Source organism: Caretta caretta, chromosome 12, assembly GCF_965140235.1.
Source record: "Caretta caretta isolate rCarCar2 chromosome 12, rCarCar1.hap1, whole genome shotgun sequence".
NCBI lineage: Eukaryota > Metazoa > Chordata > Testudines > Cheloniidae > Caretta > Caretta caretta.
In genome coordinates this window covers 10,345,724-10,373,043 of record NC_134217.1, presented here as the reverse complement: position 1 = coordinate 10,373,043, position 27,320 = coordinate 10,345,724, and the positions used below count along the sequence as shown (strand labels likewise).

At 45.1% G+C, this 27,320-nt stretch overlaps 1 protein-coding gene and 1 long non-coding RNA gene across 3 annotated transcripts in view; one reads left to right on the top strand and one right to left on the bottom strand.

Moving 5' to 3' along the window:
* Positions 1 to 2,142, bottom strand: part of SLC7A6 (solute carrier family 7 member 6) — a 57,635-nt gene extending 55,493 nt beyond the window's left edge. The window contains exon 1 of the mRNA XM_048817181.2: positions 1,964 to 2,142. The gene's annotated coding sequence lies outside the window, so the exon portion shown is untranslated. The remainder of the gene's footprint in view (positions 1 to 1,963) is intronic.
* On the top strand, positions 1,356 to 22,702 carry LOC125620910 (uncharacterized). Of its 2 annotated transcripts, none has more exons than XR_007352351.2 (3): positions 1,356 to 1,560; positions 3,521 to 3,572; positions 22,610 to 22,702. It is a non-coding gene; the product is annotated as an uncharacterized LOC125620910 (long non-coding RNA). The 2 variants fall into 2 exon arrangements; XR_012664545.1 differs by lacking the exon at positions 1,356 to 1,560 and adding an exon at positions 1,700 to 1,922.
* The last annotated feature ends 4,618 nt before the right edge of the window (positions 22,703 to 27,320 follow it).

The window sequence follows — 27,320 nt, the reverse complement described above, 5'->3', positions numbered from 1 at the left end:
TTTGTAAGGTGCGCAGTGTAGCTGCTCTTTGTCACCGGGAGAGAGATTGCCCAACAAAATAAACCCCGCCCAATGAGGGGCGGTTGATTCGTCGGCAAGAGAGCGTCGATACCGGCATTTTTTGTCGTTAAAACTTCGGTTGTTCAGGGGTGTGTGTTTTGTTTTTTTTTCACACCACTGAGCGACAAAAGTCGCAACAAAAGTGCAGTATAGAGAAGGCCTAAGTGCTGTAACACCCTGAGTACAGTAGAGGGTTCCCTAAATTGACCAACTCTGTGTTCCGCATTGTAAGGAGACCTAAAGTTCTTCTATTTCAGTTTAAAAAATAAATCAGACTCAAAGATACTTCAGAGTCTGGTAAGCTCCTTACAGCAGGGGATGGGTCTTACTCATTTGTGTAAATGTAAATACTTACAGTGATACAACATGAAGTTTTCATTCCTACTACAGATCCCCAAAACTGCCACAGAGGCCTCTCACACCATGTTTTAAACCTGCTATAGATACATATGGCTGAGAGCCCAAGCAGACACTGACAAGGTCTCAGAAATAAATAAATAAATAAATAAATAAAAGCTCCAACACGTGGATCTCAGAGGAGTCATCTTGAGGTGCCTGTAGGATGCTAAGCTCGGAATGGTTTCAGAGTGGTAGCTGTGTTAGTCTGTATCCTTGTGGCACCTTAGAGACTAACAAATTTCATAAGCTTTCGTATACTTTGGCCAAACCAGGCAGTCTCTACGCAAAAGAATAAATGGACACAGACCAGACATCAAGAATTATAACATTCAAAAACCAGTACGAGAACACTTCAATCTCCCTGGACACTCACTAACCGACTTAAAAGTGGCAATTCTTCAACAAAAAAATTGAAAAAACAGACTCCAATGAGAAACTGCAGAACTGGAATTAATTTGCAAACTGGACACCATCAAATTAGGCCTGAATGAAGACTGGAAGTGGATGGGTCACCACAAAAACTAATTTCCCTCTGCTGATACTCACACCTTCTTGTCATCTGTTTGAAATGGGCCACCTTGACTGCATTGGCCTCATTAGCACTACAAAAGTGATTTTTCCCTCCCTTGGTATTCACCCCTTCTTGTCAACTGTTGAGACTAGGCCACTTCCACCTTAACTGAAGAAGTGAGCTGTAGCTCACGAAAGCTCATGCTCAAATAAATTGGTTAGTCTCTAAGGTGCCACAAGTACTCCTTTTCTTTTTGCGAATACAGACTAACACGGCTGTTCCTCTGAAACTTAACTGAATTGGCTCCTTAGCACTGACCGCCCCCCCCCCCCCCCCACGGTAAGGCAACTCCCATCTTTTCATGTGCTGTGTATTTATACCCACCAACTGTATTTTTCACTCCATGCATCTGATGAAGTGGGTTTTAGCCCACAAAAGCTTATGCCCAAATAAATGTGTTGGTCTCTAAGGTGCCACAAGGACGCCTGGTTGTTTACGCTCTGAAGGAATCGCTTGTCCAGCCACAGAGCCTCAAAACCTGCACCCAAGCAAGGCGTCAGCGACCCAGCCCAGCTCACAGCGGGGAAAAGGTGGGTACATGAGGCGGGGGTGAGGGGCTGGTCGCTGAAGCTCAGGGCTGGCAGCCGGATTTTCCCCTCCGTCCTCAGCGCCTGGCTCCGCCGCTACCAGAGGGGAGGGTGGGACGGGAGGCGGGCTCCTCGCGGCTGCGGGCGATGCGCGGCCCGATACCGGCACTGGGGGCCCGCTACCGGCACTGGGGGCCCGCACGCCTCCTTTCACAGGGGGCGCTGGGAGGAGACGGCCGCGGCACCTGAACCGACCCAGGGGAACCGGCCCAGCCGGACCCCCGCAGCCCCCCGGCCACAGCGCCAGGCGGCTCGCTTGGGCTGGGTCCCTCCGCCCGTCTCCAGCCCCCGGCCCCTTCCCTGCGGTGAGTTTTACCCGCGCCCCGGCTCCCGCAGCCCCCGTTACCTCTCCGGCTCCCCGCCGTGACCGCCCCGCTCGCCGCAGCCCGCGGGATGCTCGCAGCCCGCCCGGCCTCTGCAGAGCGGCACGTGATACCCGGCCAGCCCCTGCCCTGGATAGTGGGGGTGGCTCAGGCACCGCCTCCCGCCCTCTGCGCCGGGGCCCTCACCTCAGCCATGGCGGGCGAGCCCGCACCCCCCCTTCTCGGGTGTGTCCTACGCTGCTCCCCACGGGCGATTTGCGACCCCGCCCCGCAGCAGCTCTGGCCTTTACCCAAGGGCAGCCTGCCCCTTTGTGGGGAGCAGCACTCGCCTGCTCTGGGGACGGGGACTTCCCCGCCAGGCTCGGTAAATCCTCCCCCCAAGCAAAGGTAGGGAAGGGTGGGTAGATGATTTTTCCGCCCCTGGGTGTGTAAGCAATCTCCTGAGGGCTCCAGAGAGCGTCCACCACGCTGGGGAACCCTAGGACTGGAGGAAAGTAGGGTGACCAGCTGTCCTGATTTTATAGGGACAGTCTTGATTTTTGGGTCCTTATATAGGCTCCTATTTACTCCCCCCCCCCCCCATCCCACTTTTTCAGATTTGCTGTCTGGTCACCAAAGGAGGAAGGGAGCATCATGGAGTATTTAGGCCTTTCCCCTACATTGAGGCAGGACTAAGTTATCTACAGCAGTGCTACTCAACGTGGTGGTCCGCGGACCGGCACCAGGCCACAAGCCAGCGGCTGCCGGTCTGTGTGCACATTGGAAAAAAAATTGCTGGTCCCCCACCCCAGATCGCTTGAGAAGCGCTGCTCTAGAGGATGGTTTCCACACAGTGGTACGCATCCCCCTGGGGATGCGCAGAGGTCATCCAGGGGGTACATCAGGTCCTCGAGATATTTGCTTAAGTTTACAACAGGCTAGAGCCCTACATCAGGACTGGGATCTCCTGCGTCCCACCAGCCCTACTGCCATAATAGCAGGAGCAGGAGAAAAATTCAAGAAACACAGGAGGAAATGGGAATTGTGGGAGAGGAACAGGATTTTTTTTTAAAAAAAAATGGTCCTCGTGCGCTAACATGAACGTCTCTGCCAGCAGCCACTACTCTCCAGCCACCCACCTTTGAATGCAGCACCGCCACCAACAGCAGCACAAAACCATGGCTATACCAAACCATGCCCCTCTTACTTCTGCACTGCAGCTGGTAGTAGCACTGCCTGGAGCGGTCTTGCTCTGAAAAGGGTACTGTCGTTTGGAGAGGTTGAAAACCACTGCTCTAGATCATCCTGGACAGGTGTTTGTATTTGGTAAAACTCTCCCACCTCCTCCAGGGGTAGGTAAAGGAGATTCCTAGTGTTTGTGGCATCAAAACAGCAGCCTGTGCAAACACTGCACACACAGCAGTAAAACAATCTGCTAGTGCATATGTGAGGTATATTATACTTCTGTGCAAGAGCGTACCATGGACGACAGAGGTTTACTTCCAGAGGGGCAAATTCATCTTGTTTTTACCCCACCACAATTAAAACAGGATACATATTGCCCTGGAGTCTAGCCACTGGTTTCTTTGACTGTTTTTTAGGAGAAGTCCAGGGAAGCCAGGCACACCAAGGTCTGCGGAACTGCCGATTAAGGTAAATGGCCTGGCACAAGGTTTAGTAAATGAGATTGCCCTCTTTTGCTGTGGATGGCAGAGGGAAGAGAAGAGTGGCAGGTGGATGAAGGTTTACAAACTGGTAATTTGGGGTGGGGTGTTATGCAGGTTCCTTACATGTTCTTCCCCTAAATAAGTCACTGATTGTAGAATGTCTGTTCCATAGAACTTCAGACTACCCCCTTGCTCTTAGGGTTTCCCATTACTAGCCCTTGTGCTGTTACTAGCTAGGTAGAAGGAAGGTGAGCCTCTATCTGACCTTGCTTGAGAAAGTAGCTGAGGACCTCAGGAGCTAGGGTAGTCGTGCTCTGTCTGACTTTTAAAATCATCTAATCCATCCCTCTGCCAGTCCATGGTCCCTTTCTTACATGGGTCATGGGGTGTTTATCAACCGTAAACAATTGATGTGTGCCTGTCCTGCTGCTGTTACATAGGAACCAACTTGACAAGACATACTGCCTCAAAACCAGTGTAGAAACATTAGGTGGAATTCGGACAGTTCCTCCTAATGTTTAAACCCTCCCCTGACTTCTCATTTTCCAGACATGTTGAGCCCTCTGAAATGATGCACCACAGACAGTGGTAATTCAGGCTTCTCTCCCTGCCCACATACCTTACCATTGTTTCTTATGGTAACAACTTTTAGTCACTACTGATTAACTTGCTGCTTCCTGTCATGCTAGACTACTCTCTCCTGTACACAGATGTTTCATTGCTGTACCCTTAGTTACTAACAGAAGGTGATTGTATGTAGGAAGGAGAGCTGGGGGTAGATATAAATTCTTGCTAGAGTGCCTGGATAGCTGTGTAATAAACTGCATTCATCAGAGACAATATTCAGTCCTCAGCATTCTGGGCTCATGAAATTTCAGATAATTAGAGGATTGCACCATTAGAGCTAAAAGGATAGACAGATTGTTCTGCTCATGCTGGAGATATAGAGGATGAAATTTCATTTTATGACCTCAGAAGAGATTCCTTGGAGCAGGGGTGGGCAAACTACAGCCTGCGGGCTGGATCCGGCTCCTCAGGGCTTTGGATCCGTCCCACAGGATTGTCACTCTTGTGGCGCCGCCAGTCCCAGAAGCGTCCGGTACCATGTCCCTACAGCCCCTGGGGGAGGGGAGGCAGAGGGCTCAGTGCCCGGCTAATGGGAGCTTTGAGGGAGGTACCCACAGGCAAGGGCAGTGCACTGAGCCCTCTGCCCCCCAAGCCTGCCCTGGCGCATGCTGCTGCCACCCTGGAACTGCTCCAGGTAAGCGGCGCCAGGCCGGAGCCCGAACCTCTCCTGTACCCCCACCCCAACTCCCTGTCCTGAGCCCCCTGCTGCACCTTGCACCCCTCCCTGCATCACTGCCTTGAGCCCCCTCCTGCACCCCAACCCCCTTCCCTGAGCCCCCTCATAAACCTGCACCCCTCCTCTGCCCCAACCCCTTGCCCTGAGCCCCTTCCTGCACACCGCACCCCCCAACCCCTACATTCATGGTCATGCATGCAATTTCCCCACCCAGATGTGGCCCTCAGGCCAAAAAGTTTTCCCACCTCTGCCTTAGAGAATATACCAACAAGATACTTTCAGGACCTAAAGAAGGAGTTGATAAACCCTAAACACTTGTCATATGGAGGGCTTGGGATAAGAAGCTACAATTATTGCTCAGTAATGTGAGCCAAGAGCAGTCGCATAGAGGTACTCATAATTTAAAAACACTTATTACAAAGCATAGTGCTTAAGTACATCGAAAGCAGGAAGCCTGCTAAACAACCAGTGGGGCCACAGGAAATCGGGATGCTAAAGGAGCACTCAAGGAAGATAAGGCCATTGCAGAGAAACTAAATGAATTCTTTGCATCGGTCTTCATGTCTGATGTGAGGGAGATTCCCAAACCTGAGCCATTCTTTTCAGGTGACAAATCTGAGAAACTGAGGTGTCATTAGAACAAATTGATAAATTAAAAAGAGTAAGAAATCACCAAGACCAGATGGTATTCACCCAAGAGTTTGGAAGAAACTCAAATATGAAATAGCAGAACTACCAGCTGTGGGATGTAACCTATCACTTCAATCAGCTTCTGTACCAGATGACTAGAGGATAGCTAATTTGACACCAATTTTTTTTAAAAAAAGGCTCCAGCAGTGATCAACAATCACAGACCAGTAAGCCTAATGTCAGTACCAGGCAAATTGGTTGAAACTATAATAAAGAACAGAATTATCAGACACATCAATGAACATGATTTTTGGGGGAAGAGTCAACGTGATTTTTGTAAAGGGAAATCATGCCTCACCAATCTACTAGAATTCTTTGAGGAGGTCAACAAGCATGTGGACAAGGATAATCCAGTGGATATAGTGTACTTAGATTTTCAGAAAGCCTTTGACCAGATCCCTCACCAAAGGCTCTTAGGCAAAGTAAGCTGTCATAGGACAAGAGGGGAAGTCTTCTCATGAATCGGTAACTGGTTAAAAGATAGGAAACAAATGATAGAAATAAATGGTCAGTTTTCAGAGTGGAGGTAAATACTGGTATCTCCCAGGGGTCTGTACTGGGACCAGTACTATTCAACATATTCATAAATGAGCTGGAAAAAGGGGTAAACAGTGAGGTGGCAAAATTTGCTGATACAAAACTACTCAAGATAGTTAAGTCCAAAGCAGACTGCAAAGAGTTACAAAGGGACAAAATGGCAGATGAAATTCAATGTTGATAAATGCAAAGTACTTCACATTAGAAAACATTCTTAACTACACATACAAATGATGGAGTCTACATTAGCTGTTACGACTGAAGAAAGACCTCTAGATAGTTCTCTGAAAACATCTGCTCAGTATGCAGTAGCAGTCAAAAAAGCTAGCAATGTTGGGAATCATTAGGAAAGAGATAGATAATAAGACAGTAAATATCATAATGCCATTATGCAAATCCATGGTATGCTCACATCTTAAATACTGCATGCTGATCTGGTCACCCTATCTCAAAAAAGATATATTGGAATTGGAAAAGGTATAGAAAAGGGCAACAAAAGTGATTAGGGTATGGAACAGCTTCCGTATGAGGAGAGATGAATAAGACTAGGATTTTTCAGCTTGGAAAAGAGATGACTAAGGGGGGATATGATAGAGGTCTATAAAATCATGAGTGGTGTGGAAAAAGTGTTATTTACTCCTCATAATAGAAGAGCCAAGGGTCACCAAATGAAATTAATAGGCAGCAGGTTTAAAACAAACAAAAGGCAATATTCCTTCACAACACATAGTCAACCTGTGGAACTCTTTGCCAGAGGATGTTGTGAAGGCCAAGACTAACAGGGATCAAAAAATAACTACATACGTTCATGGAGGATAGGTCCATCAATGGCTATTAGCCAGGATGTAAAACCATGCTTTGAAGTGTCCCTAACCTCTGTTTGCCAGAAGCTGGGAACGGGTGACGGGATGGATCACTTGATGATTACCTGTTCTGTTCATTTGCTCTGAAGTACCTGGCATTGACCACTGTTGGAAGACAGGATACTGGGCTAGATGGACCATTGGTCTGATCCAGTATGGCTGTTCTTATATTCATAGGATTAGACACCAAAATTAACTGATTTCACAACAGTCATGTGAGGTAGATGTGTTATACCCATCTGTAAGATGGATATGGGCATAGGCACAGTAAATCACTTCTCCAGTGTCACTCATAGGCAGAGTCAGGTATAAGCCTCTAGTCCTTACTCCGGGTACCCTTCTTTGAAGCCTCTAGTCCTTACTCCGGATACTAGAGAAGGCTACCCTGGCCCTGATCTTACAAACATTGACATATAAGTAAGTGTACAGACTTGAATAGTTTCACTGAGCCTATCATTTTTAGCCATTGGAATATTTACCAAGGGTCATGATAGTGATGTAGAATCTATGCCATTATGAATTTTAAAATCAAGACTGGATGTTTTTCTAAAAGATATGCTCTAGGAATTATTATAGGGAAGTTCTATAGCCTGCATTATACAGGGAGTCAGACTAGATTATCACAATGGTCTCTTCTGACCTTGAAGTCTATGAGTTAATATTTCCAGGACTTAGAATTGAAAATTACATCTGTTCAGGATGTATGTTCTGTTAAGAATGTATAGTTTTGCAAAGACAAAATAATAGTGCCATAAGCAAGCTAAAATATAACCTGCTAACAAAATAGCAGCTAGGAATATAAAGAATATTGATTGGATATAGGAGTATTTTAAAATGTACATCTTCTCTTGGAAAAAAAGGTGTTGTCATAATGCGAGTTAGCTCATACATGACAATTATAGCAAAAAATAAGGCAGTTTGTAGTTTTTGCTTGACTTAGCAAGTCAAATTAAAGACTATGGAGAAACCTAGAATTTTCTTCACACAGCCTTTACCACATATTGGTTAACACCAGGTAAGAGCACACCTTTGTCTCCTCCCCCCACCCTGCAGTGAAGATAATGCCAAACAGGGCTTTGTGAAACTTTCTGATGTATCTGAGTTTTACCATTTTTATGAGCCTTTAGTTCTGCAGCTGCTACTAATCTCCATTTCCCCTTTATCAGAGTCCCCTTAAAAACTCACATTTTCCACTCACATTCTGAGCCCTAAGTCCTTTGATTCACTGTCCATCAGGCTGGCAACAGAGTTTGTCAAAAACAGAACTCAAACATCCCAAAACAAATACAGTCTTTCACCAGCTCTAGTTCCACATAGTCTCCTATTGGGCTTCCCCACCTTACTATCAGACCACCTACCTCTAGCAGCCGGAGCTGCTGCTGCTGCTACTTACTTACTTACTTCCATCCAAACAAACCTTCCCTACAACCTCTGGATGCCTTTTATATTTGAATCACCTGATTCCTCTCAGATGGAGCTCATCTTGTAACTAGGGCTAGCTCAACCCCAGGCTCTCCAGCCCAGGGGCAAGTCACCCTGTTACAGAGCCAAAGATTTCCAATTAAACACATCAACACAGAAATCAATTGAGCAAACTCAAAAAAAAAAAAAATCTAAACATGAAAATCACTAAGCAAATGAAAATAAAACTTGAAGGAAAACCAACATACAAGACTCATGAAACTAAACAAAAGATCAAAATCTGACAAAACCAGGGGAATATCTGCAAGTAAGAGAAATCCAAACACACTAGCCAATTATTTAACTGGTGAAATTTGTCCTGATATGAAGGGCCAGCATAAGCCCTTCCATACCATTTAACATCCAAGAAGGCAGGGTGCCATTGCTTCTGCATCCCCTGTATAGTGATAGTCCAGTGGAAATGGGCCTGTGGTAGGCCAATAGGATTGACAGTGACATGGAACTAGATGACCCAATACCCAGTGCAGATGTCACAGAGGAGCTGCTTATAGTGACACATTGGTGAGTACTTATCTGGCCCACTGCTGAAATTCTGCTATCAAAGTTGCGTGTTGGGGTCACTTTCCAGCTTCTGCTGATGTTCACTGGACACTCCTATAGTATTCTTGCCAGAGATTTGTCCTTGGGGCTCATAAATATGCTTTGGAAGAGAGAATGTATTACCTATGGAATGGACCAGATTTGACCAATTGGTAGATTTTCCAATTTCTAATGGGACTCCTTCCTCATAAGATGTTCATGCCAACCTCATCACCTCAAACAGTACAACCTGAATTCAGTGCACTACTGTCCTTACAGTCTGAGTAACTTTCAGGAGAGCAATGGAAATATTTCAAGCTAATGATTTTACAAGTTTTAAGTGCTTTTGTCACTATTTTGGGTTAAAGTTATGAATGGCTTTTTAAAAAAAGGAAAATAAATTAGTATATTCTCCCTTAGGGCTTCACATGCTTTTCTGGAACAAGGATTTAACATTGGATTATTGGGAAAATTTTGAGGTTCTCTTTCCTAATACATGGGCAGCACATCACTGGTACTGCAGTTGCTATCCTGTCCATAAGTATTTATGTTTCATACCCTGATTTAGAAACTAAGAATCATTCTTGTTAGGCAATTGAAGGGCCTGTTACTTGCTCTGCTTTGCTATAGATGGATGTAAAGATCATTATTCTTACTGTTCACCCCTGTTCCCCAGTGCTTCATTTGTGAAACAATATTCTACACAAAACAAAGCAACTTTTGTGCCAACAACAGAGACCTTTTTTTTTCTTTTTTTTTTTTTCAAGAAAGTAGGTGGTTGGAATATTAGGTGTTATAGAGTGTTGCAACAGAATCTTAACAAGACCATGTGTATGCCCACTTCAGGTAAGCATGAGTGCAAGCACCTTACAACAGACAAAATGTATGCAATGTTGAGGGGGGAGATAAAAAAAATGCAGTTGAAGATTTAAAAATATAAATGTCTACATTTGGGCTTCTAAATCTATATTTAAGCACTTATTTAAGTTGTCTGATTATTCCAAAGTACTGAGCAGCCAGCAACTTCCTTTGTTCGGATGCTTTGGAGGCTAACTTTAGGCCCTTATACTGAAAATCTTGGTCTCATTCACTAGTCTGCAAAAGTTCATAGAGGCTGTGAAATAAACTCTCCGATCCCATCGTCCTTCCTCATTTCCCACGCATCTGCCTCTGTTATCTTTCAAGTAACATTTTACTTATTATTGCCTGACGTTATCCTTTTACCCATTTTTGTCCACAGTCAAAGGGTAGCTGGTCTCTGTTGACAGACAGAGCCAGGCTCCCCTGGAAATTCAGCTAATTAAAGAGGGCCAGGATAGACCTGGGCCTACAAAGGTCTGTTAGTGGGCATCTGAAGGAAGGAAGAACTGAGACAGGCTGAACCCAGCACTGGCAGAGGAAGCTGTACTGGAGTGGACCTAACTTCTGTGGCAGTCCCTAGAGCAGGGGTCTCAAACATGCGGAGTTATTTCCTGCGGCCCACCATAGGCACCGACTCCACCAGCAGCCAAACTCCTCTCACCCCCTGCCCCTCCCCGAATGCACTGTATCCCCGCTCCTCCGCCTATCTTCCAGCGCTTCTCGCCGCCAAACAGCTGCTTGGCGGTGCTTAGGACTTTCCAGGAGGGACAGGGGAGGAGCAGGGATGCAGCACGCTCAGGGGAGGAGGCAGAGAAGAGATGGGGCCGAGGCAGGGATTTGGGGAAGGGGTTGGAATGGGGGCAGGGGAGGGGTGGGAAGAGGTGGGGCAGTGGTGGGGCCTCATGGAAGGGGTGGAGTGGGAGCGGGGCTGGGGGGAAACGGGTGGCTTTAACTGAAGTAATTCTAAAAGTAAATGCGTGTTTTGTCATTGGAGTGAGGTGCATTACTGAGTGTTTATATTTTATTAAAACCCCTCTTCGCATTACAGTTTTAAAAATGTTAATACATTGACTTTTAATAGGATATTATATTACTCTTCTTTTTTTTCGTTTTTGACTATACTTTTGTATTGTTGTATGAAAAGGTTTCAGTGATGCGGCCCTTGGGCCAATGTGCTAGTCCTCATGTGGCCCTCAGTTTGAGATCCCTTCCCTAGAACAAGAGGCCAGGGAAACAGCCCTGTGGCTGCTGCTCCAGGTGGGGAGTAGAGCTGAGTGAAGCTGGAAGGCTGCCAGGAACTAGAATGCCACCAGAGACCCCTGGAAGACGTGACCCTGAACCTGGGACCAAGAACTGGGTTAAGACACAGTGTTCTGTTCATTTCTTAACCTCAGTTATGAAAAATAAACCTCCTTGACTGAGACTGGGCATGGCAGTGTACGCTTTGGAGCCAGGGAGAAGCGATGGCCCTCGGTGACATCAACACTAATCAATAATTACTGGTTTGTTGATACACACAACTATCGTGCATGAGTCCAGTTTCTACTCCTTCAACTCTGTCCATGCTGTAGAGCTGAGCTGGGGAGTGACATCTTTCAAAGGCTGAACACAATTTCCAAATGATACCAAGAAGACCCTTGAGTGTTATGGGTTTGGTAAACGTTGTTGAAATTGGTGGTTGTAACAACCAATCTATGTTTGGGATAAAAGTAAGATGCCCTTAAGCCCATTTATGGAACAAAGTAGCTGAAATACTAGGAGCACTGTCCAAAACAAAAGCACATGGAAGACTGGTCAGAAACAGAGCCATTTGGTGGAGAAGTTTCACTGGTTATTGTTATAGGAGAAGTTTGTGTGTGTGTTTGAGGAAAAATAGGAAGAACACAGGAGAAGCTGATAGAGAAGCAGCAGAAATCCAATGACACAGCCATTGGGAACGTAGCCCTGAGAAAAGCCTAAAGAGACCTTTGAAACTAAGTGCTGGCTGGAAAGGGGCTTGGAACACTGAGCAAAGAAGATGTCACCTGCTGTTTTACTCCTGTTGTGTTAATGGAAACAGGAGTATGTACATTCTTTGCAAATAGTATTACATCAAAGACATACCTGACTCCAATATCAGTTTCTCCTAACTCAAACAACATGCTAGCCTGAATTTTGGCTAACTTCTTCAGCCAAAAAGGTAACAGAAGGAAAGCAACCAATCTGCCAGTGTAATCTATTCCTTTTAAGTCCTTCTTCAGCATCCTTCTGGGCAATGTCCAAGGCCTCTTTTTTCTTTTATAGTCTACTATTAGGTTCTTTATTGGAATTCAGTGGAATGTTTATGGTTTCTTTAATCTGCCTTTGAGACTTATTTGTGCAAATTGATCACTTGTAATTTTGATTGTTTTAAGTGTGGTTGTCTTTATTATGGAGACACCTAAAATTAACTACATTTAATGAACACTATTAAACCACATCCTTGGCTCGTGTAAATTGACATAACTAAGCTGATTTAAACCCACTGAGGATCTAGCCTACTCCAGTGTAAAGAGAGTACACAAGTATAACTTCCTGGAAAATCATATAGCAGTTGAAGCCTCTGTTTCACCAGAACTTATAAAAGAGCAGGGATTTGTGCAGATAGTGTTTACTTATCCTTGTCTGACTCACAGGCTGATGTACTAGACTGGGGTCAGGAGAATTCTCACAATTGTTTTGAAAAATGTCCTATTTGCCCACAGTTAAAACAAAAGGATTTCTTTTGTTAAATCTTGGTATTGGTATTCTTTGGGTCATTGAGGAGTGAATCGTGTATCTGAAGCGGACGTTTCAGAACTTGGCTAGGTCATCTGCAGTCCCACCAACCACTGCTCAGCCAGCAGATATTTCCCCTTCCAATCTATAAGTATATAGATAAATAAAAAACTCTGTTACAAGAAAAATACAGAACTGACAATAGTGGAATATAAATGACTCTTTCCCCATCATGACATTTAAATAAGAGAAGAATTGATAAATCATATTGGTTGAGACAATTTAACTAATACTGTTTGGCTAAAATCAAGCAATATTCTCAGTATACAATTAAAATAAAAGAAATTAGTTTTCCCCACCCAGTTTTCTGTTTCTAAACTTAACACTGGTATGGTTTCCCTGTTGAATTGTTAACAATATCACTGATCTGCTGCAAAATGCTTCAGATGTAGGGAAAACCGCCTGCTTTCTGCTCCTGGGGCTCAGCGTCTCCAAACCCACACAGTACACATGTTTCAGAGGAACAGCCGTGTTAGTCTGTATTCGCAAAAAGAAAAGGAGTACTTGTGGCACCTTAGAGACTAACCAATTTATTTGAGCATGAGCTTTCGTGAGCTACAGCTCACTTCATCTGATGAAGTGAGCTGTAGCTCACGAAAGCTCATGCTCAAATAAACTGGTTAGTCTCTAAGGTGCCACAAGTACTCCTTTTCTTTTTACAGTACACATGGTCTTTTGCAAAGCAGCTGCCCTGACTACTGGCCTCATAGAACCTGAGTCCAGCAACAAGAAACCTATTAAGCATATCCAAAACAACCACAACCAATTCCTGAAACTTCTGAGCATGCAGTGCTAATTGTGCATCTGCCTAGCAACAATGAACCAGACCCAACTCATTCCTACCCTTCCTCACCCATATATCTCTTCAAGAAATATTTCCCTATTAGGCAAATGGGTTACACATCTGAAACCCTTCCTTGTTATAAAGGAGTCCATTTTCATTTTTCTCTAAGCCCCTTTGTAGCATGGGACTGCACTACAGTAGGGATTCTTTTTGGGTTAGTGGTACTGAGGAGAGCTTTAATTTCTAAACATTTAAAAACCCTCATTTCTACAAGGTCCAAATTTAGGCTGTCTTTAAAAATAAACTTTTACAAAACGTAAGCCCAACAGGCCTTTCCCTAAAGTTCTGACACTGTTTGCAAATCAAAATTTGTAGCATAGTGCTACTACATGATAACCTGAACATGAAATTATTGGGATTCTTTCTCAGACATTTTCCCAAGAACTCAGTTTGACTCTAGACTTCATTACCCAGGTATTTTTATTTGGCGTACAGCAATGCTACGCTGAGTTGATTAGACTTAAATGCAGGGGGATGGATACAGGGAACATCACAGATCCAAAGTTACACAGATACCCACTCTTTGTATATACATTTACACATCTCATTGCATTTACTATACATAAAGCTACGATTTTGTCACGGAGCTTGTGGAAGTCACGGAATCCGTCACTTCCAAAGACCACAGTGACTTCAGCCCTGGCAGCTGCAAGGTCCTGCTGCCTCCCGCAGTTGCAGGGAGCTGTGAGGTACCTCTGCTGCCTAAGGCAGCGGGCCCTCAAGCTCCCAGCCCCCATGGACAGCAGGGATAGCCTGCAGCTTCCAGCCACTGTGGAAGGGCAGGCAGATGCCAGCAGCTCCCCTCTACCGCGGAAGGGCAGGGGGACCCTGCAGCTCCCCTACACTGCGGTGAGTAGGGGGACCCTGGAGCTCTGAGCTCTACTGTGTGATGGGGGACCCGGAGTTCCCAGCCACCCTGCAGCTGCCCAGTCCCTTCCCATTTTATCATGGATATTTTTAGTAAAAGTCAGGGACAGGTCACAGGCTTCTGTGAATTTTTCATTCTTGCCCATAACCTGTCCCTGCCTTTTACTAAAAATATGCATGACAAAATCTTAGCCTTAACTATATATGGTTCATTACACATTTTTGGATTGGCTTGGTTACATGGTAGGGACTAATCCTTGTTCACACACTGTTGACACTGGACCTACTCTTTACATTCCTGACTTATCTTGTCCATTAACTTGTTTGTAGTAAAGAGTTCCCTCAGTGTTCCCCCTTTTAGCTTGAGAGAACATTACATTCTGTCTCCTAGCTTACTTACCCATTTACTTATCTTAGCACAAAGAGTCCCTTTTCAGCCTGCTAACCAATTTACCTCCCTTCTCCTGTCTTCCAAGAAATGAGGCATCCCCCACGTTTAATTATTTATGTCAGGTCAAGGCTACAATCCTAAAGAAACTAACTACAAACTGAATATAAACAAAAGTGAAACTGACGAGTCTATACTCATCCTCAAAGCTAAGTGATATGCAAAAAGTGAGCAAAGTGCATAAATAGTCTAAAGTCGAGAGTTTGAATTCTAAGTTTTAATAACCTGGGTGTTAATTGTAACATAAGGGAATGTGTGGGTTTTCACGAATATAGGATTCAATCCTGAAGACTTTTTACTTGGTCCTTACTCAGACAAAGCTCCTCTTGACTTCAAGGAGTCTTGCCTGTGCAAGGATTTGACTTGTAGTGTTTAACCCAGCAGTACCCCCTTTAAAACTCAAATGTGTAATAGCATTTTGACAGTCTGGAAGATTAAGTAAATTCAGTTTTTTTAAACCAGATGAGGATTTGTTGCAGGCCCAGGTATGCATTGTGCCCCTGCAGTAGGTATCACAGTCATGTGAAATGGATCCAAATTTCTGTCTCCAAGCAGACATTTTTGTTCCAACTTCTGTTCTTTGCTAATATTAAAAGGCAGTCAGCCCTAAAGTGATAATTACAGATGTCTTTGCTAGCTTTCTTAATGTGATTTCCGGAGCTCCCAGCACTCCATTATGTATGGTCTCCCCTTTGCTCCTTTGTCCCACACTTGGCTTTTGGTTGCTTGATGCATACAGTGTGTCCCACTGAGCAAACCACAGTGGACTAATTTAAAAACTACTTCAAGCTATGCAAGATCCTCACACATATGAAAAGCCTTTACAAAGCCATATGGTTGTTTACTGTGAAGTGCCATAAAATTAAACTTTCAAAAACAAAGCTCTGTGCATATACTCCAAAGTATAATTTAGTCCAGGGAAAAAGCTGTTACTTCTGTTGTAGGTTGCTACTAATCTTTTTTCCAGTTCCTAATGGTCATTACTGAATACTACATAAAAGAGCTTTTTGAATACTGACAATTTGATTCCATCAGATGTGATTACATATAATGGCAAAACTGGAGACATTTACCCTTAAATTTACTTGATCCAGAAAATATAATTGAAATATGGAGCCAGCATTAGTGAGTTTATATCACAGTTCAAAGAGAAAAGGAGTACTTGTGGCACCTTAGAGACTAACCAATTTATTTGAGCATGAGCTTTCGTGAGCTACAGCTCACTTCATCAGAAAGCTTATGCTCAAATAAATTGGTTAGTCTCTAAGGTGCCACAAGTACTCCTTTTCTTTTTGCGAATACAGACTAACATGGCTGTTACTCTGAAACCTATCACAGTTCAGTCAGTGTGACAAGGGAAACCAAACCTCATGCCTCTGGATGTAATATGATTGCCTGAGGCGTTCAGGAAGATGTTTTTGTCTCCATATCATAATATAGCATAAATGGGGAACCTTGACCTTCTCTTGAAACTTAATGGCCACTGGAAGCAGGAAAATAGTCTAGATAGGCCATCAGATCCAGTATAACAGCATTCGTGGTCAGAATCCTGCAAAGTTCAGGATGCCACTGGCTCACTTTGTATGATCCAGACCTGTGCTCTTAAAAGCTGAGACTCTCATGGTCCTCCTTTTAGTGTTTAGCTGTTACTAAAGTGCTTTTGGAACAGTGGGGAACCTCTCCTCCCCTCTTTGGATTTGTGAAAGTAGAATGAATTATATTGAAATTATAATTCATTAAAGAAATGCTACTTGAAGGGTTTGTTGAAATATAGTTGTCAGGAAGAGAAACATTAAGGAGTGTGAGACAATGGGTCCTCAAACTAATTAACTTAGAGCTTCTACTGAGCTAGGAGATTGGTAAACGTTAGTATGCAAATAAGATATCTATGTATATTTGTCAGTTTCTGCTTTCTTTTGTCTCTTATGTTAATTTGGCTTTGGCTTAGCTGTATAAATAAGTTATCTTGAGCCTCAGAGAGGGGCTCACATCTGGGTGCATTAGCAAAGCGCTGTGCTAATCAACAGAGTGGTCTGACAAATTATGTGAGTCCTGAATCTGACTTTGACAGATTCAAGTCAGACAGTCCTACACTGGTGATGATTTTCTGTTTTGTTTACTTTGCCAGTGTGTTTACAGCTCTACAGTTGTTGCCGTGCCTATGAGATCTAGCAAACTCAGCCAAAGACAAGACAGACCAAAAGATTTCATCTCATGTGGCCAAGCTACTCAAAAGTCACAAATTAAGATCAATTCCTGTGAGTCATCACCTCCACAGCTAGCATAATTGGTACTAGTTGGTGCAAACAGTTGACACTGTCACATTCTAAGAACTGTTGTAGCCGTGTTGGTCCCAAAGTATTAGAGAGAGAAGGTAGGTGAGGTGTAATATCAGAAAAGTATATGGGGAGATTAAGCTTCCCTCCCTTTCTCCCTTCCAGGTGATAATTGTAGGTAATGGGCTGAGCGAGAATGAGAGTTTACATTTCTGGTGCCCACTTTCAATTAATGGACTTTGGCCTCCTAAACTGCCAATCAACTACCTTTTACCAGGACTGAAAATTCATTTTCTTTTGTCTTAAAACCAGACAAAGAATTAACTATAATTACCAGAGAGATTCCATTTTAAGACATGAAGGAGGGTAGCCAAGACTATTCCTCCCACTGAATTACAATAAGAAAAAGGAGTACTTGTGGCACCTTAGAGACTAACCAATTTATTTGAGCATAAGCTTTCGTGAGCTACAGCTCACTTCATTGGATGCATGCAGTGGAAAATACAGTGGGGAGATTTTATATACACAGAGAACATGAAACAATGGGAGTTACCATACACACTGTAACGAGAGTGATCGGGTAAGGTGAGCTATTATCAGCAGGAGAGAAAAAAACCTTTTGTAATGATAATCAAGGTGGGCCATTTCCAGCAGTTGACAAGAACGTGTGAGGAACAGTAGAGAGGGAAAATAAACATGGGGAAATAGTTTTACTTTGTGTAATGACCCATCCACTCCCAGTCTTTCTTCAAGCCTAAGTTAACAGTGTCCAGTTTGCAAATTAATTCCAATTCAGCAGCCTCTCGTTGGAGTCCGTTTTTGAAGCTTTTTTGTTGAAAAATTGCCACTTTTAGGTCTGTAATCGAGTGACCAAAAAGATTGAAGTGTTCTCCGACTGGTTTTTGAATTTTATAATTCTTGACGTCTGATTTGTGTCCATTTAGTCTTTTACATAGAGACTGTCCGGTTTGGCCAATGTACATGGCAGAGGGGCATTGCTAGCACATGATGGCATATATCACATTGGTAAATGTGCAGGTGAACGAGCCTCTGATAGTGTGGCTGATGTGATTAGGCCCTATGATGGTGTCCCCTGAATAGATATGTGGGCACAGTTGGCAACGGGCTTTGTTGCAAGGATAGGTTCCTGGGTTAGTGGTTCTGTTGTGTGGTTGCTGGTGAGTATTTGCTTCAGGTTGGGGGTCTGTCTGTAAGCAAGGACTGGCCTGTCTCCCAAGATCTGTGAGAGTGATGGGTCGTCCTTCAGGATAGGTTGTAGATCCTTGATGATGCGTTGGAGAGGTTTTAGTTGGGGGCCGAAGGTGCTGGCTAGTGGCGTTCTGTTATTTTCTTTGTTGGGCCTGTCCTGTAGTAGGTAACTTCTGGGTACTCTTCTGGCTCTATCAATCTGTTTCTTCACTTCGGCAGGTGGGTATTGTAGTTGTAAGAATGCTTGATAGAGATCTTGTAGGTATTTGTCTCTGAAGGGTTGGAGCAAATGAGGTTGTATCGTAGCGCTTGGCTGTAGACAATGGATCGTGTGGTGTGGTCTGGATGAAAGCTGGAGGCATGAACTGCATAGCGGTCAGTAGGTTTCCGGTATAGGGTGTTTATGTGACCATCGCTTATTAGCACCGTAGTGTCCAGGAAGTGGATCTCTTGTGTGGACTGGTCCAGGCTGAGGTTGATTGTGGGAAGGAAATTGTTGAAATCATGGTGGAATTCCTCAAGGGCTTCTTTTCCATGGGTCCAGATGATGAAGATGTCATCAATGTAGCACAAGTAGAGTAGGGGCATTAGGGGACGAGAGCTGAGGAACCGTTGTTCTAAGTCAGCCATAAAAATGTTGGCATACTGTGGGGCCATGCGGGTACCCATAGCAGTGCTGCTGATTTGAAGGTATATATTGTCCCCAAATGTGAAATAGTTATGGGTGAGGACAAAGTCACAAAGTTCAGCCACCAGGTTTGCCGTGACATTATCGGGGATACTGTTCCTGATGGCTTGTAGTCCATCTTTGTGTGGAACGTTGGTGTAGAGGGCTTCTACATCCATAGTGGCCAGGATGGTGTTTTCAGGAAGATCACCGATGGATTGTAGTTTCCTCAGGAAGTCAGTGCTGTCTCGAAGATAGCTGGGAGTGCTGGTAGCATAGGGCCTGAGGAGGGAGTCTACGTAGCCAGACAATCCTGCTGTCAGGGTGCCAATGCCTGAGATGATGGGGTGTCCAGGATTTCCAGGTTTATGGATCTTGGGTAGCAGCTGCTGCCAGCAAGTTCCCTCCGTTCTGAGCCCTGTTGTGTCATTCCCTGCCCCCCCCCCGCTCTGTGGAGATGGGGTACAAGAGCAGGGGAGGGGGACACCCTGACATTAACACCCCTCTTCCCCCACCCTCTGCACAGCAAGCAGGAGGCTCCCGGGAGCAGCTCCAAGGCAGAGGGCAGGAGTAGCACACAGCAGTGGGGGGAGGGACAGCTGAACTGCCAGGCAAGTGATAGCCTGCTGGGCGGGTGCACAGGGAACTTAGGAGAACTGAAAGGGGGCTGCCGGTCCACCCTGGTTCCAAGCCCCCACCAGCTAGCTGCAACGGGCTGCTCTTCCTGCAAGCAGTGGACAAAGCAGGCGGCTGCCAAACAACGTTATAAGGGAGCATTGCGCAACTTTAAACAAGCATGTTCTGTAACAGATCAGCAACATAACAACGAAACAACATTAACCAGGATGATGTTAAGTGAGGAGTTACTGTAAATGCTATTCTATTATTGTTTAAATAATAGAACATGTTATTTATTGTTTAAATAATAGAATACCATTTATTTAAATATTTTTGATGTTTTCTACATTTTCAAATATATGCATTTGTATGCATTTTTTTGCCAGTGTGACTCAGCCTAGAGGTGGAGAGCCTAGTTCTCAGATTAGATGACAGTTCATACATAGCCTTCTCTAACTACAGTCATTCTACTGAGAAAGCCACCAAAGGAGATAATTATGCTGCTTATTTACTCACTGCTCAGTATGGGCACCCAAGTCCTATCAATAGCATCATGACAATCAGGAAACAGGGTGGGCAGGAGAGTTTTCCTACGTGCAATACATTCATAGGGCTAGAGTGTCGACACTAGAGGGCAGTAGCTTTAGGCATTCCCCAGGATAGGGTTACTTTGACTTGCGTCTACGCATTGCAGTGTGGATACCAGAGCCCAAGGTTCAAGCCCAGGTCAGAAAATCCTCAAGCTATGGTTAGAATGCAGTGTAGATTCTCAAGGGTTCCCTGACAGAGGTCAGCTGACTTGAGTTCCACTAACCATAGGCTTACATTGCTGTGTAGACATACCCACAGAGCTCTTCTTCAGGTCTGGGAAAGGAACTCCCAGCATCACAGCAAAATGCAAGGTGGAATAGAGTGTTATAAGCTAATATAAATCAGATTCCAGTTTGAGAGTAATACACATTTAGACTGCACACTCTGTTATTCCTTGAAGACCAAGGGAAAATATTTCTACCTATGCAGAGTTGACAAAAGGTAAATTGTTAGAAGTAACTATTACAATGAATTGACCTTTGCATTAGGCCTAACATTATGTTTTTTTCTGGAGTTTCCAGACTGCTGAACACTTAACTTCTTTACCTTAATGCTATATTAACTCTGAGTAAATTAATCTTGGCTAAATTCTATGGACTAAATGGAAAATGCTAAGGCTAAAGGAAGTGCACAACTTTGGACCTTGTGCACTATAGAATCCCAAACTGCCCTTCCTCCCTGCTGCTGGAAACCCTTGCCCATCCGTTAGTCCATCTGTCAAGGTTCCTCCCCCACTCTGAACTCTAGGGTACAGATGTGGGGACCTGCATGAAAAACCTCCTAAGCTTATCTTTACCAGCTTAGGTCAAAACTTCCCCAAGGTACAAAATATTACACCCGTTATCCTTGGAATGGCCGCTACCACCACCAAACTAATACTGGTTACTGGGGAAGAGCTGTTTGGACGCGTCTTTCCCCCCAAAATACTTCCCAAAACCCTTGCACCCCACTTCCTGGACAAGGTTTGGTAAAAAGCCTCACCAATTTGCCTAGGTGACTACAGACCCAGACCCTTGGATCTTAAGAACAATGAACAATCCTCCCAACACTTGCACCCCCCCTTTCCTGGGAAATATTGGATAAAAAGCCTCACCAATTTGCATAGGTGACCACAGACCCAAACCCTTGGATCTGAGAACAATGAAAAAGCATTCAGTTTTTACAAGAAGACTTTTAATAAAAAATAGAAGTAAATAGAAATAAAGAAATCCCCCCTGTAAAATCAGGATGGTAGATATCTTACAGGGTAATTAGATTCAAAAACATAGAGAACCCCTCTAGGCAAAACCTTAAGTTACAAAAAAGATGCACAGACAGAAATAGTTATTCTATTCAGCACAATTCTTTTCTCAGCCATTTAAAGAAATCATAATCTAACACATACCTAGCTAGATTACTTACTAAAAGTTCTAAGACTCCATTCCTGTTCTGTCCCTGGCAAAGACCCAGCAACAGACAGACACAGACCCTTTGTTTCTCTCCCTCCTCCCAGCTTTTGAAAGTATCTTGTCTCCTCATTGGTCATTTTGGTCAGGTGCCAGCGAGGTTACCTTTAGCTTCTTAACCCTTTACAGGTGAGAGGAGCTTTCCCCTGGCCAGGAGGGATTTCAAAGGGGTTTACCCTTCCCTTTATATTTATGACACCATCTTCCCTGCTATTAGGTCTTGAACCATGCCTTTGGCTGGGAATCAGCATAAGGGCATTATATCAGAAGCCAAGGGCAAGCAAAAACTAACTTGTCCAAGCAGAGCTAGTAGAAGTGTGAAGTGGGTGAACCCGGGGAGGAGGCCACACTTGTCATGCAGCAGGGTGGGAGATCTCACCTTCTGTTGAGAGAGGAGGGAGAATCTTCTTCTATTGGAGAGAACAAGATTTCACTTGGTTTAGATTAGACTGAGTCATAGAACCAACCAAAAATTATAGTAGGTATAAAGGAAAAGATGGTTGCTACCAATTGAGCAATGAAACTCCCAATTCTGAACTAGCACACTCCAACTAAATGCAGAGTGCAATGTTTTCCTTTCTCACCTGGGACCCTGGGTATGTATTTTAGTGACTAGCCCATGTTGCCACCCGTGCTGTGGTTGCTTCATTGCTGTTGTTATTTGAGTTAGTTAAATCAAAGCTAGTTCCGGTGTGTCAACATGTGCTGCAGTCCCACCTCTGATTACAGTGTAGATATTCCTATCCTCTGAGTGCAACAGAATTGAATTAGTTCATAATTAACCTGCCTGTGCTCAGGACCGGCTCTAGGCACCAGCTAAGCAAGCTGCTGTGCTCTAGAATGTTAATCTTTGCAATCATAAGCCCTATGGAGAAAAGACAGAGGAAATGTTGAAAATGAGTGCTCCTTAGAACACTTCAGGCCTCAGGTTTCTAAGAGTGAATAGGTTTTTATTCATGTAAATAACTAGCCACCATTTCATTTAATCTCTTATTTTTGTCCATTAGGTAGGGCCTACCTGAAATCTCAGCAAAGCAAATGGCTGTATGGCTCCGCATATCTCTGCAAACTGTGATCTGACTATTTTTGGGTGTGTGACCAAAAGGTAGGAAACAATTTATCACTATTTTCAGAGTAGCAGTCATGTTAATGCATCCGATGAAGTGAGCTGTAGCTCAAGAAAGCTCATGCTCAAATAAATTGGTTAGTCTCTAAGGTGCCACTAGCACTCCTTTTCTTTTTGTGAATTCATCATTAGAAACCCTTCCCAACCCCACTCTCATGTTGGGACAAGAGTTAGAGGTAAATCATCTGAACCTGATCTCTCCCCCACCATTTTTTGCCATTTTGGGATCTCACAAAACAAAAGGCTTGGACCGGCAGGAATCTTTTCTTAATAATAACACATACCAAACTTAACTAGATAGTAAATGTACCTGGCTAGTTACACTAACTTTAATATAACACAGATAGTTCATTAACTATTTCCCTTGCAGGCCTGTCAACTAGTTTAATTTATGATAGATTGACCTTCACATTCTAGGAGACCTGTTTAAGTTGGCCCCGTCCACCTAACCACATGCTAAGCAAAATGAGTGCATTTCCAGGCAAGGAGCTACTTCCCAGGATAAAGAGGAAAGATGAAATAATACTGAGGCTACCTGAGCACCTATATCACTGTGGAAAAAATAAATAAAGGAATGGAAGGGCAAGGTAATAAGACTTAATTGAAGGAGAATGTAACTAATAGCTCTGTAGCACTATACACATTATTAAATAATAGTAATCCAGTGTGCTAAATCTTTAGAGACAATCCAGCAGAGAAGGACTCTGCCTCAAAGAGATTACAGTCTAACACTCCCAATCCTGCTAATGCTTACATATATGCTTACCTTTACTCACACAGGTTCTCCCTGACTACTCACATGCATAAAACTAAGCATTTGTGTAAAACATTTACAGGAATTGAACCTTAGATACTGGGGTGCAGGCTCTGGGAGGGAGTTTGGGGGCTGGGGTGTGTGGGTGGGAAGGGGGCGCAGGCTCTGGGAGGGAGTTTGGGGGCAGGAGGGCGTGTGTGGGGAGGGGATGGGATGCAGGCTCTGGGAGGGGGTCAGCGGGGGCGGCACTTACCTGGGGCTCCAAGGCGGACTGGACCAGGGGGCCTCCGTGCGCTGCTGATCCTAGGCACCGCCCCTCCAGCTTCCCATTGGCTGCAGGGAGGGGCCAGCAGGCAGGCAGACGCCACTCAGCTCCGCTGTGCTGCCGGGGCCCTGGGCCATTTTAAATTGCTAGGGAGGGGAAGCGCCCAGGGGAGGCAGGTGGAGTGAAGAAAGAGACCTGGTCCCAAAACTGCTGGAGCCCCACGGGCTGCATTGGGGCGGTTCGTGGGCCGCAGATGGCCCATGGGCCGTGAGTTTCAGACCCCAGCTCTAACGTGTTTTGACAGAGTGTAACTTGGTCCCATGTATACTAGGCTTGTTGGGTCTACGATAACAATGGCTTTTTTGAAGTATATGTAAATATTTTATCTTGAAAGTATACTTGATGCCTTACCTGGTTGCACTTAGTGTAATCTCTGCCTTGTTCTATAAGAGGTTTGCTTCCATAAGGAAAACTGAAGGATGCAAAGTCGTATGTTATGCACATCAGCCAGGAGGCAGATGATGAGAAAGGAGTTCCCTTGTGTGAGGGTGCCCAGCTGAGGAGGAATAGCTGGGCTGGATGTACAAAGACAGGAAATTGGCAGCAGGGGTGCTGCAGAGAAGTAGTCTGCAGTTGCTCCCTGGGGGAAGGGAAGTGTGTTTGGGGCGACAGAGATAGGTAGCCTACAGTTGCTCCCTGGGAGGAAGGAGTTTGGGCTGGTAAACCCAGAGAGGGGGAAAGCCAGGAAGGTAGGAAAGGCTCTGGGGAAAAGCATCAAGGTATGGGATAGGGAACCCAGAGTAGGGGGCGGGCCCAGGTTCCCCTATCAGCCACAGGGGATAGGGAACCCAGAGTAGGGGGTGGGCCCAGGTTCCCCTACCAGCCTCAGGGCAAGTGACATGAAACAGAGAGTAGACTGCCTGGGACAGTTTGCCTTGGAAGACTTCAATACCCTGGAATGGGAGGACCATAGTGAGCTGGCAGGAGGGCCACGTTGTGAAGAGGAAGCTGCAGTTCCTGGAGAAAAGGGGGCCTCAGAGAGAGAGAGAGGACCCAGGATGGAGAGACTGCCAGAGGAGAGTGCAGTTCCTGGAAGGAGCTAATCCCCAGAGCAGCCAGGAGGAGGTGCCCCTAGCAGTGAAAGGATCTTGTGACACTGTCATAAAAAAGTTTTGTCACGTTCACATGATATTGGGTGCCAATGTAAGCAATTAGATGGCTCCGCCACAACAGTTCATCTCACTGAGTTGTTTGATGATTTTAAATGGCTATTCCCAGGAAGCCTGGAGTATATTCCTCCACACTGACTAGCTGACTTCTCAGCTGTTTATAACTTGTTTTCCCTCTCTCTTTTTGCTGTTCCCTTCCTGAAAAGACTGAGCCCTGGTCTACACTATGACTTTAGGTTGAATTTAGCAGCGTTAAATCGATCTAAACCTGCACCCGTCCACACAATGAAGCCCTTTATTTCGACTTAAAGGGTTCTTAAAATCGATTTCCGTACTCCACCCCTGACAAGTGGATTAGCGCTTAAATCGGCCTTGCCGGGTCGAATTTGGGGTACTGTGGACACAATTCGACGGTATTGGCCTCCGGGAGCTATCCCAGAGTGCTCCATTCTGACCACTCTGGACAGCACTCTCAACTCAGATGCACTGGCCAGGTAGACAGGAAAAGAACCGCGAACTTTTGAATCTCATTTCCTGTTTGTCCAGCGTGGCAAGCTGCAGGTGACCATGCAGAGCTCAGCAGCAGAGGTGACCATGATGGAGACCCAGAATCACAAAAGAGCTCCAGCATGGACTGAATGGGAGGTACGGGATCTGATCGCTGTATGGGGAGAGGAATCCGTGCTATCAGAACTCCGTTCCAGTTTTCGAAATGCCAAAACCTTTGTGAAAATCTCCCAGGGCATGAAGGTCAGAGGCCATAACAGGGATCCGAAGCAGTGCCGCGTGAAACTTAAAGAGCTGAGGCAAGCCTACCAGAAAACCAGAGGGGTGAACGGCCGCTCTGGGTCAGAGCCCCAAACATGCCGCTTCTATGATGAGCTGCATGCCATTTTAGGGGGTTCAGCCACCACTACCCTAGCCGTGTTGTTTGACTCCTTCAATGGAGATGGAGGCAACACAGAAGCAGGTTTTGGGGATGAAGAAGATGATGATGATGAGGTTGTAGATAGCTCACAGCAAGCAAGCGGAGAAACCGGTTTTCCCGACAGCCAGGAACTGTTTCTCACCCTGGACCTGGACCTGGAGCCAGTACCCCCCGAACCCACCCAAGGCTGCCTCCTGGACCCGGCAGGTGGAGAAGGGACCTCCGGTGAGTGTACCTTTTTAAAATACTATACATGGTTTAAAAGCAAGCATGTGAAAGGATTAATTTGCCCTGGCATTCGCGGCTCTCGTGGATGTACTCCCAAAGCCTTTGCAAAAGATTTCTGGGGAGGGCAGCCTTATTGCGTCCTTCATGGTAGGACACTTTACCACTCCAGGCCAGTAACACGTACTCGGGAATCATTGTACAACAAAGCATTGCAGTGTATGTTTGCTGGCGTTCAAACAACATCCGTTCTTTGTCTCTCTGTGCTATCCTCAGGAGAGTGAGATATCATTCATGGTCACCTGGTTGAAATAGGGTGCTTTTCTTAAGGGGACACTCAGAGGAGCTCGTTCCTGCTGAGCTGTTTGCCTGCGGCTGAACAGAAATGTTCCCTGCTGTTAGCCACGGGGAGGGGGGAGGGTTGAGAGGGGTAGCCACGCGGTGGGGGGAAGCAAAATGCAACCTTGTAACGAAAGCACATGTGCTATGTATGTAATGTTAACAGCAAGGTTTACCCTGAAAGAGTGTAGCCACTGTTTTATAAAATGTGTCTTTTTATATACCGCTGTCCCTTTTTTTTTTCCCACCAGCTGCATGTGTTTCAATGATCACAGGATCTTCTCCTTCCCAGAGGCTAGTGAAGATTAGAAAGGAAAAAAAAACACACTCGTGATGAAATTTTCTCTGAGCTCATGCTGTCCTCCCACACTGACAGAGCACAGACGAATGCGTGGAGGCAAATAATGTCAGAGTGCAGGAAAGCACAAAATGACCGGGAGGAGAGGTGGCAGGCTGAAGAGAGTAAGTGGCGGGCTGAAGAGAGTAAGTGGCTGGCTGAAGACAGGGCTGAAGCTCAAATATGGCGGCAGCGTGATGAGAGGAGGCAGAAGTCAATGCTGAGGCTGCTGCAGGACCAAACCAGTATGCTCCAGTGTATGGTTGAGCTGCAGCAAAGGCAGCTGGAGCACAGACTGCCACTACAGACCCTGTGTAACCAATCGCCATCCTCCTCAAGTTCCATAGCCTCCACACCCAGACGCCCAAGAACGCGGTGGGGGGGCCACCGGCCAACCAGCCACTCCACCACAGAGGATTGCCCAAAAAAAAGAAGGCTGTCATTCAATAAATTTTAAAGTTGTAAACTTTTAAAGTGCTGTGCTTAAAGTGCTGTGTGGCATTTTCCTTCCCTCCTCCACCACCCCTCCTGGGCTACCTTGGTAGTCATCCCCCTATTTGTGTGATGAATGAATA